Below are 13,732 nucleotides of genomic sequence, written 5' to 3'. Positions count from 1 at the left end.
GCATAAGAAAAGTTTTCTAATAGATAGACTGAGAGGCTAATTTTCTTACACACTCAAGGAGGAGTTCTAATACACAGGTGATAAACACACTTTCTTTTAGGTGGCTGGAATGGCCTTTGGGACCTTCAGGCCCAGTGTTGGAGCTTCCTCAAATCCAGGGACACCAAAAAAAAAGAAACAGGAGCTTGTGAGCCACAGGCTCTTGGTGCTGCGGGAGGTAAAGATTACTTCTTCCAATGGTTGAACTCAATGATCTGAAAGGTCCCTTCCAACCTAGACGATTCTATGATTCTGTTCTTCCCCTAGAAAACAGTAAGCAGTGATTTAGTAAGCAAAACTGCTGGATGAATTATTAAACAAAACTAAACTACTGGAAGTTTTTATCTTAAAATTTAGATTTTTTAGGTTTTTTTTAAATTTATTTGTCAGCACACTAGTGTCAGAAGCAATACTGTTAAACCACATGAAAAAATAAATCAACAAAAAACAAGGAAAAAAGTTTAAAAATGCAAAGGAAAGGTGATCTTAAGGAAGAAAAAAATGATTAAATTGTTGCCCTGACCACAACAACCCTATTTCGATCTGCTCTTCAACTATTTGATCTTACAGAAGGGCTGAAGATGGGTTTCATCTTCAAAAGAGCTCTGGAAGATTTATCTGTGGAGTTGGAGCTTTAGGGGCATGCAGCTCAGTCCTTACTGGACCAACCCTCTTCAAGTTAATGGAGCTGAGCTCTCACTTCTAATTTGATTTTTTAAAATAATATCAAATGTACTTTAATAGCAAGATTTATTCTGAGAGTTGTAACCACCCACTGGCCTCTCTAAGCTAAACCTTGTGCTTTGCTCTCAGTGCACTGTGTTGAATTCAAAATGAGCTTTTTATAATTTTGTAGCTTCTGTCATACTTGTCTCCATCATCAAGACTCACACAATCAGCCACCCCACCCCCCTGCCGAGAGCTGCTGCCAGTCCCTTTGATCATTCTGAGGCTCCAGGGGTGGAAAAATACTGGTCCCATCCCACAGAGGGGGTGAGCTGTGGGGTGCAGCAAACCCCCCGTGGCCACTGGGGCACAGCCTGAGCAGGGCTTTTGGGAACAAAAGGCAAGACTCTGCGACGAAAGACACAGCGCAAGCATCTCCAGGGGTGGGGGGGGGAGGGTGGGGGAGCCACTCCAGGGGTGTATTTTTCTGCTCAGTCATCTTATAAAAATAGGTTATAAAGAGCTTTATATTTCCAGGTGCTGTACATGCAGAGTGGGCTTCTGCTTTTCCTTTGCTGTTGCAGGAGTCTTCCCAAAGTTGCATCGTCCCTGTAGCCGACAGTGCACTAGGCCATGTCTGTGCTCCTCCTTACTGTGCTGCACTGATTCACATCCGAATAAGAGTATTTTAAAACCTGTAAAATAACTTTATGCACTAAGTGGTAATAACATCAGACACTACTGTGCTGTGTTAAGCAATTTGTGTAGGGTTTCTTCGCGCTCTGCAGCTGAATGGGCATTCATCGACACACAGTGGATGTTCCTCAGGGCAGGTAGGGTAGAGAATATCTACCATAATTTTAATCATCTGCCATATGATTATTTTTTACTAATGCAAATTACCATCTTTTTATGTCAGTTCAGCCTATTCACATTCAGAACTTGCCTGCTTCCCTTCCTTTTCTCAGCTGAGAAAATCTTTTCATTATCAACAATGACATGAGAGAAAAATCTGAAGGGATTATGTAAATAAGTAATTGAATCAGCACTTCTGCAGTCATTGCCAACATGAAAGCAATGTGACATTTGCACAGAAAGAAAAACAGAGTAAATACACATTCTCTTTTGTCTATTCCCTATGTTCAGTTAAAAAATTAAAATGATGGCAGCAGTTGTTATTACAGCAGCCTTTATTTAGCAAAGAAGCGTAGGAAGCAATTAATTACAATGTCAATTGCTCTAGGCTAATGAGAAATTCACCTTTCAGCAGATCGGTCATCAGCATCCATTTGAATACATTCTGTCACTGGTACTGCATCCCTTAAAATAAACAGCGCGGTTTTGTCTCATGAGTTTCTGTTTTGGGCCAAAACCCCAGTGGCTGTGTTCAGGTCTAGCTGGTGTTCTGGCCTCATGGGCTTTGGTGTCTGGAGAATGCAAAGAGAAATCGATGCCAGGGGGGTGGATGGGGTACAAGGTTTACAATAAAAGCAAGCTTTCTGTATATCGTTCCTCTCAGAGACCCATTACATTACAGTAATGCAAAGTAATGGCTGGTGGCTTCCTTCCATAAGCGAGGCATTATTTTGCAATCTGCTGTCAGAAGTTACGTAAAGCATTTCACAACAGAAATATATGTATCTGGAAAGGACAAGCTGGACAAACTGTTTACCTCCGTATTTCTATATCTGTGTTGATATTTACGATATGAAGCAAATGGAGGGACGTGCTGAAAGAGCTCTGCATCTATTTTATCTTTCTGTCTCAGTGAATCCACTCTTGACTTTTCTGCGGGCTGTAAGAGTTCAAGGTCCCTCTCTGTTAATGCAAGGTCAGTCGGTACTCTCGCATGCTGGAGCATTTTGCTAGTACCAGCTGGTTCCCGTATTGCATGCGTGGGGAGCATGCAGTGTTCTGCATATGGTTTCAATTAGTGACATACGTCATGCTCTTATCAATGCAATTCCTGGTGCATGTCCCTTCCTTCAGCAAAGGAGACGTGCTGCAAACACAAGGAACAGCAGCTTATAGATGAGAAAGGGGTTCAGATAGGTAACCATGATCTTTAAGTCCACAACTCTGACTTCATCCCTTGCAACATGAATAAAAGCTTTGCATTTGTTTATTTAATCCAAAATTTATTAAAAGCCTCCACCAGGCCTGACCCTGCAGGACCTCAGGCACCCTGCATGCGTTGCCTGTGAGAGAGAAAAGGTCGGTGCTCCTCCACAAGCTTCATCTTCTACTCCCTCTTCTTCCCAGGAAAGCTTTTGCCAGAGGCACATTTGCAGGGAGGCAACTATGCCCAAAAAGGACCCACAGTTTCTTCCCCATACAGAGTAATCCACTGGGTGGATTACTCTGTAATAAATCTGTGCTCCCTGTTTTGTATTCAAAGGTATCAGCACTAAAAGTAAAGTCACCATAAATCGGGAACATGCTTTACCCCATGCCAGCCTTTTCATTCCAATCTTTGCTGTAACCGGCATGGAAACACCATAGCCAGTGAGAGATATGTTAAAGGCAAGGCAAGACTGTGATTATGATACAACTACAGGCCTTTTTGCGGTGAAGTTTATCATTACTTTTCTCACACTTGTTGCTAAGCAGAGGGGCTTTAATCAATAACCTCAACAAGTGAACTGGGAACCCCTCCATGCACTGGCTCCATTTTCTTCCCTTGCTTGCTATTTTGGTCACTTTTCCAAAGCACACATCAAGCCAGCCCTGGATGGATGTGCCCCTTTCATTCACACTTTGGTGTCGATAGGAAATGAGCAGTGTACACTCAGCATCTTGCTGGCCTGGGTCAGCGGCAGCAATGCGGTTACACTGCAGATGCCTGCTTTAATTAGGAGCCCTTCACTTTGTCAGCAGACCTGGGCAAGATAAAATGAAAGCTTGGAGGCAATGAATTGAGTTTTGCTCTTTTAACCTTTTTTCAGTTAGCATTTTCAACCTTTCTCAGATCTTGGTTTACCTATCGCATTTGATTCTACTTTCACTGGTCTCTGCAGTGTAACATTAACAATATTCTTTTTTTTTTAGATACATCAACCCTTATAACTACAAAAGCAGGAATCTCTGTGTTTTTCTTTATCCAGGAAACCATTCTTAACTGTTGCTTATCCCTAGCAACCACGGTATCACACAAGGTATTTCTTACAAACATAAAGAAAATTGTAATAATTCCACATTATGTAGACCTGCACAGAGGAGGTAAACTGCATTCAGAGGCAGCATTGTGCAAAGGGAGTCAGATACTTCACATGACCACAAATATTGACACTATGGCAGTATTTGGTATTCTTAGCTCGTACGCCGTGGTGACGTACACACTGGGCTCAACCCTTTGTCTTCTGCCATTAATCATTATGGATGCCAAATTCCCAGGCTGTTAAATTGTGCACAAACAGTGAAAATCAAGTGAAGCCGTCTAAGTAAACAAGGCCCTCAGTAATTGCTTTCTAACATGACCTTGTTTCAGAGGGTTCTTAGAAGAAATTCTGAGTTCCACCAGATATTTTTAATCTCAGTCCTTTCCCTCTGATGTCTGTGCCTACATGCTATGCTCACTCAGTTGGTGTAAAGTCTTGCTCCATTCAGATCAGGAGGAGTGACACCACTTTCACACAAAGGCAGCTTCTGGCCTTTGCATTTCATTCTGATTAAATCTCTGCTTAAGACAACCTAATAGCTGGCTCTGCTGGTGCTGCTGAACAGCATCGATTTTATGCCACCACATTGCCAGAGTTTGTGCAGAAGATGCGGCTCGGCAGATGCCCTACTTGCTCAGTTCCCATGACAACACCCTGCAAAGCAGCTCCCTGCGAGCTTCCCCCTGACTGCCTCATCCCATCCCACAGCCCGGGGTTGCACCTTTCAACCCCAGACAACGCCTCTTCCTTCAATTAACAAAAAGTATTTTACAAGGAGAAAAAAAAAAAAAAAAAGGTCTGTTTGAAATAACGATGTTTTGATTGTCAGAGCAGAGAGTATTAAGCTCCCCGGCACCCAAACACTGGGAGGATGGCTGGGTTTGGTTTGGCATTTTACACTGCACACTGCAGCTCAGTAATGTAATCGGGAATGACTTGTGGTTTTGCTCCAGGGACTATCTTTTTTTTCATTGGTGCTGCGTACAGTGTGCCTGATCCTCCGTATATGCTGAAATTAATTAAAATATAACAGCACTTCAAGTAACTCCTCATTTCTTGTGGTAGATGGCAAGGAGTTGCTCTGACTAACTATCGTGGTGAGGAAGATCTGCTTTTGTTGGGGATGAGCCTCATCCTGCCCGTCCTCCAAAAGCCGTGTGCCTCCTAGGAGCACCCCAAGAGCGAGGCCTTCACGAGGGCCAAATACAGGTCAGTCGAGCCAGCAGCTCTCCAGGCAGAAGTGTTCAGAGCTGATGCTTTTGGCTGTATAGATGAGAAATATGGAGAACATAAGCCATCCTGGGCATTTGCCCCGCCAGCAGTAATTGAACTCATCCTGCCCTGGCTGCTGTGTATGAATTTTATAGTACTACTAAGACTTGGTATAAAATCCACTGCAAAAGCTTGTTGCCCTGATAGACAGAAAGCACTTTGGACATTATGAGCACAGGGTATCTGCTGAAAGGCCGCTCATCCTGCCGCCTGGTGACCGCAACATGCATATGGTGATTTGGTCCATTATTCAGTGTTGTCCAACCCAAGCATTTCTGTGACCCCAGCACCAGCCTGCGCATTACCTTCCTCTTCATTCGATTACTGGCTAATCTGCTATTCCATTTCATTTGATGCGAGCCTTAAAGACAAAATCACGTGTACTGCAAATTACACAATGTCCATCCATAACTTGGACGGCTTCAAGCAGGTGCTGAGGAACAATTAGATCACTCTCTGTAGAAGCTGCCATTTAACTAAGAAAGAAAAGACAACTCTAAAAAACACAGATGCAGAGAGAGCCCAAAGATTGCTCACACTGATAATGAAAATTAATCAAACTTCATTAGCAGTCTCCAGAGAGCCCAGTACATCATGTGCTTCTGAGATGTACTTCTGGTTATCCTCTGCCTGACAAGAGCACCCACTTCTCTCAGCTCAAGGGCAGAAAGGAGCTTTGCTGCATCAAGAAAAAGACTGAAATTTGGAGCTCTTTCCAAACGGAGTGGGGTGGCTTTTTTTTGAAAAGCGGTTTGGGACAGCCTGCGGTTTAGTGGTGCTGAGCAGCCATCATCTCTGGGGAGGTCAATAAATACAGGCAGGTGATTCTATTCAGTACATAGCCTTGCTTCTCTTCCTATAGAGTAGGACTTTCCTGGAGGCAGTCCACACTGAGCAATGCTCCCTGGGAAGCTTCTTCTACACCCACATAAATGCAACTGTCATGGGCCTTCCAGCAGGCAGCATATTCCATGCAGAAGAACTGTGGGACGGGTTGGTTATTAACATCAGTCTCTTAGGGATTATTTTTGCACACAGTTATCACAGAATCACAGAATTGTAGGGGTTGGAAGGGGCCTTCAGAGATCACCTAGTCCAACCCCCTGCCAAAGCAGGTTCACCTAGAGCAGGTTGGACAGGAACACATGCAGGTGGGTGTTGAATATCTCCAGAGAAGGAGACTCCGCCACCTTTCTGGGCAGCCTGTTCCAGGGCTCGGTCACCCCCAAGGTAAAGAAGTTTTTTCTCATGTTGAGATGGAATTTCCCGTGTTCCAGCTTGTGTCCATTGCCCCTTGTCCTGTCACCAGGCACCACTGAGAAGAGTTTGACTCCATCCTCTTGACACCTGCCCTTTAGATATTTATAAGCATTGATGAGATCCCCTCTCAGTCTTCTCTTCTCCAAGCTAAAGAGACCCAGGTCTCTCAGCCTGTCCTCGTAAGAGAGGTGCTCCAGTCCCTTGATCATCTTGGTAGCCCTCTGCTGTACCCTCTCCAGCAGTTCCCTGTCCTTCTTGAACTGGGGGGCCCAGAACTGGACACAGTACTCCAGGTGCGGCCTCACCAAGGCAGAGTAGAGGGGGAGGATGACCTCCCTTGACCTGCTGGCCACACTCTTCTTGATGCACCCCAGGATGCCATTGGTCTTGGCCACAAGGGCACATTGTCGGCTCATGGTCATCCTGTTGTCCACCAGGACTCCCAGGTCTCTTTCCACAGAGGTGCTCTCCAGCAGGTCAGCCCCCAACCTGTACTGGTGCACGGGGTTATTCCTTCCCAGGTGCAGCACCCTACACATGCCCTTGTTGAATTTCATTAGGTCCCTCCTTATTTCTACTAACACCTCACGTGTCCTTCCTTTTGTCCTCCCGTCTGTCTTCTTCACAAGCCAAGTTGCCCTCATTTTAACTCACCAGCCTCAAAATCTGGACACTGAATCTGTTCTGTTTGTATCATGTTTAATATACAGGAGCCCTGATTAGAGCTTCTGGGCTTTACAACTGAATGTTTTGTTTGTGTTTTGGGTATGTGTCTTTTGGGTTTATTTGTTTGTTTATCCACCACCACCACTTACATTTATAGTTTGGTATTGTGGGAATAGTGGGGGAAAATGAATAACTGATCTTGTTAGTTGAAGATGTATCAAGTCAGGCTTAAAAATTAAGACAAGAAAAATCTAAAAGCGTGAAGGAAATTCAAGGGTTTTGGCTTGTGTACGAACAGGTAGTTGTGCAGACCTGCAGCCCTCCCACAAACCACTCTTATGGCCGGTGCATTTTATCCCTTTGTGCTGTCAAGCAGAGTCCTGAGACTTTCTGTTTTGCAGCTGCACCCCTGGGGATAGCCAGCTGATCTCACTGGGATCGTGGCAGTTCACACCGCTGAGGATGGGGCTTTACCTTTGCTGTGCCTGGCCTGTGTTGTATTAGTTACCTGCGACTCTCAGGAGAAAAAAGAAGCCATATTTTTCTGCTAAAGCAATAAGAGGCGCATCTGGATCACCTTAACTCGATTTGGGACAGCAGAGAGCGGAAGTGCAGGGAGAGCAACTGATGTGGGCTCATTGCCATCAGCATCTTCTAATGCAATTTTTGAATGAGAGCATCCTATTAACTCCCCCTTTGTACAGACTACAGTGACTCATTACATTAGTGCTTTCTCCAAGTAGTTTTTTGTCAGCTGCCACTGTGCTTAGTTGTTCTCTGGATGGGTATGGGTGAAGCCCTTTTCCCTTTACCATAACTACTTAGATAATGCATGAATTCATAGAATCATAGAATGGTTAGAGTTGAAAGGGACTGTAAAGATCATCTAGTTCCACCTCCCCTGCCCTGGGCAGGGACGTCTTCCACTAAACCAGGTTACTGAAAGCCCCATCCAACCTGGCCTTGAAATCTTCCAGGGATGGGACGTTCCCAGTACTGCACTGTTGGATGCTCTCCTGAGGACAGGGAACACTCACTGGCGTGGAAAATGGTCATGGCAAGAGAGGGAGGACTTTGCTGCCAGTTAAATAACACCCAAACAATGTCAATGTAAAGTCACCACCCCTTGTTGAAACAAGCTTAGGTTTTCTCTCTTCAGCTGCGCTTCCCTACTGAGCGGAGCGAGCGCTGCCCTGTTGTGCTGCGTAGCCCTAAAGCACAAGCACAGCACAAGCAAACAGGATTTTGGAGCTCCTGTGGTGGGACAGGTGTCCTGTGGCAGCACGGACAAGAGGTTTTTGCCTGCCCTGTCCTGCCCACACATCTGGGCTGTGTGTCCCCCCCCAGCCTGCTAACCATAACCACAGCATGCTCAGACAGCAAATTATTTGGCAAGGCCTTAGCACTGGAGGAGGAGGTAAATTCCTCGCCTGCGTACTCTCCTTCCCCTCATTAACGTGAACTTTTCAGAGCTCCTCTCTACAGTGAGCAGAAACAGCAGCATCTTTGCTGGTTAAATCATTGCTCTGTAGCCAGCTCCTCTAGGAGCCTCTCCCATGAGGCTCTTTCTAGCTGTTAAAACTTTGACCAGAACCTTAAGGAGCCCCACTGAGAGATATGTCAGCCCTCACAGCTAAACCGTACCTGGGATCTTTGCTCTAACTCATTATTTAATTGGAAGGCACTGAACAGGCATTGGAAGATGGCTTGTGACCTTCATGTCACAGCATATGAAGCAGCAGGAGGAAAGAGATGCTATGCAGAAGCTTCCTTGCAACAAAACATGGTCTCAGTTGGAGCAAATTTATCTAGGAGAATGTTAAGCTGTAAATGCCAAGTTAATTAGCCCTCATACATAATTTGTTTTTAAAAATATGCTGCCGTCGCCTTCTGGAGGAACTGTCGCCCATTTTCCCCTTCTGTTAGCCTGAAAAGTCAATCCAAAAATTGTCATTGAAGCCCAAACCAAGAAGCATCACGATGCTTTCAGTAGAGGAGCTCTCCGTGAGTAGAAGGAGCTTAAAATCCACAGATTTCCCCTCTAGACCTGCCAAGCCAGAAGGCCAAACAGCTCTTCCCGGGGCACTGCTCACAGCAGACACACTTCACTGGATTCTCAGATGTCTACACTGTTGAGACCCAGTTTCCCTGTTACGCCAGCTCCAAGTCTTGTTGTGCCCAATTATGGGGTTTCTCCTTCTCTGCCAGCACCCAAAAAGGCTAGAAGCAAAATTGTGATCATTTTCCGTGTGTCCTGATCTCTACTGGCCTGGATAAAACCAGGCTGGAACACACTCATGCTGGGCTTTGTCTTCCACCCAGGGATTTTGAAGTGTTTTTTGGATTTTTGATCCAGGGAAGGCCAATGATTCACCCCCCCAATTACATTTTTTCTTTTCAAATTAATAGCCAGAGCTGTCTGGTGTTGCAGGTTTTCTCAGATGGAGCCTGTTTGCCCTCGTTCTCCGTGACTCAGTGTGTTTTGCAGGCCTCAAGTGCCTTATCACTCGCCTTGCTCCATCTGATCTGTTTGTGGAGGAACAGAAGACTGGGGTTTATAGCAACACTTTAAAATACGTTGTTTTTCTCATTGAGACCATAACTCTCAATATCGCTCTTTCCCTTAAGCAGTATTTTTCAACGCTGCCTTTGCTGGCATTGCCATGAGATGCTCCCCAGCTGGCAACGCCTGGAAAACTGGCTGGAAGGGCCAGCTGTGCACCGCGGGGTTGCAGGTAACAGCGGTACTTAGCCCTGCCTGCCTTTTCCCTACAGCAGAGTGAGTTTTTAGCTGCCTGGGTCCAGGTCTCTCGCCCCACTCTTCCTGGCAGCCCTCTCTTAGTGCTTCATCCCTCGTGGGGAGCAGCTGCTGCCTTTCTTCTGCCACCAAGCTAGGGCACCGGGTTTCCGCACCCCCTGTGTCCCCCACGGGGGTGCAGCCACTGCAGCCTGTGCTGTGCCCCAGCACAGTCCCTGCTGAGCCAGGCACAAACAGCATCACGGCGCTGAGGGACACCACGGCGCAGGGCACGGGGCCGGTGCAGGCTGTGTCAGCCTCACGGGCGATGAACCCCCCCCCTCCAAGGCATCTCGGAGTGGTAGCTGTTTCCTCACCTGCAGTCGCAGCGTCTGCACGTCCACTGCAGGGAGAAGGTTGTTTTTCCTGGTCTTTGAGAAAGAGAGGTGAAAGGAGGTGAGCAATAAATCAGTGCTGGCTCTGCCGCTGCCTGGGGGGGACACGTGGACAGCAGAGGGCAGCATTAAGAGCTCCCCACCTTCTGCAGATACACCACCTGTTTCTAGGATACTCAGTGGTTTTACATTTAATGAGCTCGTAGCTTTGCACCTCTTCCCCTCGTGCCAGCCAAGATGCTTTTCTGGAGAGTCCCACTGCGTCTCGCGGTGGGGGCAGCCACTGCGCCGATCACTCTCTCATGAACCCCAGGCATCGATCCTGCCGCATTTAAAAAAAGAAAGAAAGAAAAACCCTGCAGCATCCCCCCAGCTGGTTCTCCTCCTGCCGTGGCTTCCTGTTATTCCTGAACTCCCGGTATTTTTAGGTTGTTGACTGGCTTCACACCCACTTTGAGAGTGATGAAGTCTCATCCTGGGGAAGTGGTGGCAGCGCCACTCTAGTAACTAAATCATTAAATCAGTTGCCTTTTCAGTAATGCCATTCTTGTGAAATGTCACCGATACCTACGGTGTCATCCACAGAGCATGTAGCCTTTCGTCAGTGATGTGGTTGGTAACAGAGGAGGAAGAGGAGGAGACCAGCACATGGCTGAGCTAGCCCCAGGGGTGCACAGCCCTTGAAAAAGGGAAAAAAGAGAAAACTCAACTTACGTAAAGGAGCAGACTTTCAACTGATGGAAATTCAGTACCTCACCTCCATCTATTAAGTGAGCAGGTGATAAAGTAATCAGACCTCAACTGATGTTTGCCCCATAAAATAAACCAAACAATGTACAGCCCTAAAACGTATGTTTATATCAAAATAAACCATCTAGTTATTTGCTTCTGAGACATACAAATCCAATTTGTTTTCACAACATGTTGAGCATCACATTATCATCAGCAAAACAGTAATAGAAAAGCCCATAAAAAAGACCTCCCTGGAGAACTATTAGATAACAGATTAGCCTGCAGATAGCTGTGGAGAGATGCCCCAGCGGGTCTCATCTAATCAGCTGCTCTGCTGGCAGAGGCAATAAAAAAACCTTGGTGGATCTCAGCAGGATACAAAATGTGTGTGAATAATGCTGCTGTAGGGCTACTCCTGGCAACATCCCCTGACTTTCCCTTCAGATCAGCAGCAAGTGCTGCCGCAGAACAGCCAGCCCAGAAGGAGTTCAACCAGACAGTCAGCTCTGTAGCTGCTTGGACCAATGTGGAGAGGAAGGTGGTGGGATCATTGGGAGAGCCCAACACCACAGCCGTAGGGTGCTCCTCCTCTGCTACTGCCTGCTTGCGTGGCCTTGGGCTTATTGCTTACAATAAATATAGACCTGAATTGGGAGTCTGACAGCCATTCTCCACCAGCTGGCCATATCTCTAAGGTTTTCAGTGAGCATTGATGTCTTAATTACATGGGCCATCTTAATTGCAGGAGCCCAACCATCAAGACCCTATTTGTTCCGCCAGCTTTTGAAGCATCATGGTGGACCCGCTAAGGCTCCTGTTAATGTCTTCCTCTTTGCATCCTTCCTTTCTGCTTTAGGCATGACCAAAATGAAGACAAGACATTGGAGGGGGCGAAGGTGTTTTGTCCCCACCCCATGCTTTGCTGACTACAGGAGCACAAGTGATAGTGCTGGGGAGCCTGTTGGCCAAGGAGCAGCTGGGTCACTTTCCCTTAGGCTGCTTGCGGGGGTCGTGCTTGTCCTCACCTGTGAGATGTTTGTTTGCAGTGCAACAGCATTCACCAGCTGGGACATAAATCGTTCAACAACACCTTCTGCCACCGCATGGGCTTCTCGTAACATCCACTTGCAGCTGCCTTTTTATCTCCCAAGTCCTTCTCATCCCAGATCATGTCAGGCGTTGCCCTCTTCTCTGCTTCTGGCCCCCACCCCGAGGCAGCAGGTCCCTCAGTCGCAGAGCAGTGCCCGGGCTTCCTGCAAACCTGTCTTGGGGAGAGGTTGCCAAAGGCACGTAGGCACATGCCTGTGCTGGAGGTGAGCAGGAGCAAGCACCCAGGGCTTGCTGAGCTGGTCTGCAACACTCAACCACTTTACCCTTCACCTCTGCGGCCATGCCAGTGCTTGTGTAGATACAGGGATCTGCTGTTACTTCCCGTAGTCTATGATCCCTCTGGATTGAGGCTAGCACCTGTCTCCTGTAGCAGCAGTCCTGTCTTATAGAGCATCTTGCTCACGGGAGCCACCTCTGAAAGGCCACCGGCACCACGGCTAATCCCCCTCTGTGCTGAAGGGATGAAATTTTGCCCCTTGATTTTTCATTTGTGTGTGCTGGGACTCTGCTCTCTAGTGTCAGGAATAGTCTGAGTGAGTCTAGAAGCCTGTAGCAGCTCCAGGAAACAGGAGAAGTTATTTTTGCCTGTATGTTTATCCTCTTCGTTTTTTCTCCACTTTATTGCTGGAGCCTGGTTTCTTTCCGCATTTGGAGAAAGGCAGCCCAGCGCTGAGGAGAGCCATTTGTACCGGGCTTGGAGTGTTGCTGCTCCACCAAAGGTTTGTATTGCAGGTCTTTGAGCTGGTAAAAGGATAATTTCTCATGAGTAAGAGAGAGACCAGCTACTACGGAAGCAACCTAAAGCCTACCTTGGCAAAGACAGCAAGCCCCTAAAACCAAATTCAAAGCTTTGGGAAAGACTCTGATCTCAGGCTTCTGCTCTTTCTTTGCGGTCACATAATTATCGTACGCATGATTTAGCTGTCTCTTACTCTGATTGCTTTCTTTCCTAGCTTCATAAAGTTTACAAAGTCCCCTTCACGTTCCCCTGCCCTGGCTGGCACTGCCCCAAGCGAGCTAGCCAAGCGCAGCAGATGCAACCTCAGCTTTCCAAAGGGTAAAACTCAAAGCGGCACGAGCTGGATCCCACCCCTCCTTTGGAAGGGAGATGCACAGCAACAAAAGGCTGGGATTTCAAATGCTCACGTTTTACCACAAGTGCAGCTTGCCGTTTAGCCTGCCCGGTTATCCCATCTCCGCTGCCCCTCTCCATACGGCCCGATATTCCCGACACAATCACAAAAGCACTGTGGAGCCCCATCAGGGTCAAGACTGAAGTGAACTCCCGTTCTCAGTAGAGGAGTGCACTGAAAACAAATAACTGGCATATCCAGGGCACAGGCAAATAAACAGCATGAACAATTAAACTTTATTTAGGTTTAATTTTACATTTAGCACAGTAATAAGCACAGAAAGAAAGAAGTACCAAAATACCAAACTCATAGCATATAAAATAATCAAATATATTTCATATTTAGTGAAATATTTCTACAACACATTGGTGGGACTTCCCTGGGCAGCCCAGCCCTGTAAGTATATACATATATATATATATAGCTGTGTTATATAAAATACTGTATGTAGAGAAAGCACTGAAACCTATCACCAAAATAGAAAATAGCTCAAAATACGGAGAGCTCAGATTTTCTAGTCATACCCAATATTGAAGAGAGGTTCAAACCTACTGCAGGAGATAA

This window comes from Rissa tridactyla, chromosome 4 (genome assembly GCF_028500815.1).
Source record: "Rissa tridactyla isolate bRisTri1 chromosome 4, bRisTri1.patW.cur.20221130, whole genome shotgun sequence".
Lineage (NCBI taxonomy): Eukaryota > Metazoa > Chordata > Aves > Charadriiformes > Laridae > Rissa > Rissa tridactyla.
The sequence above is the reverse complement of the archived record's forward strand: the minus strand, read 5'-3'. Positions refer to the sequence as shown.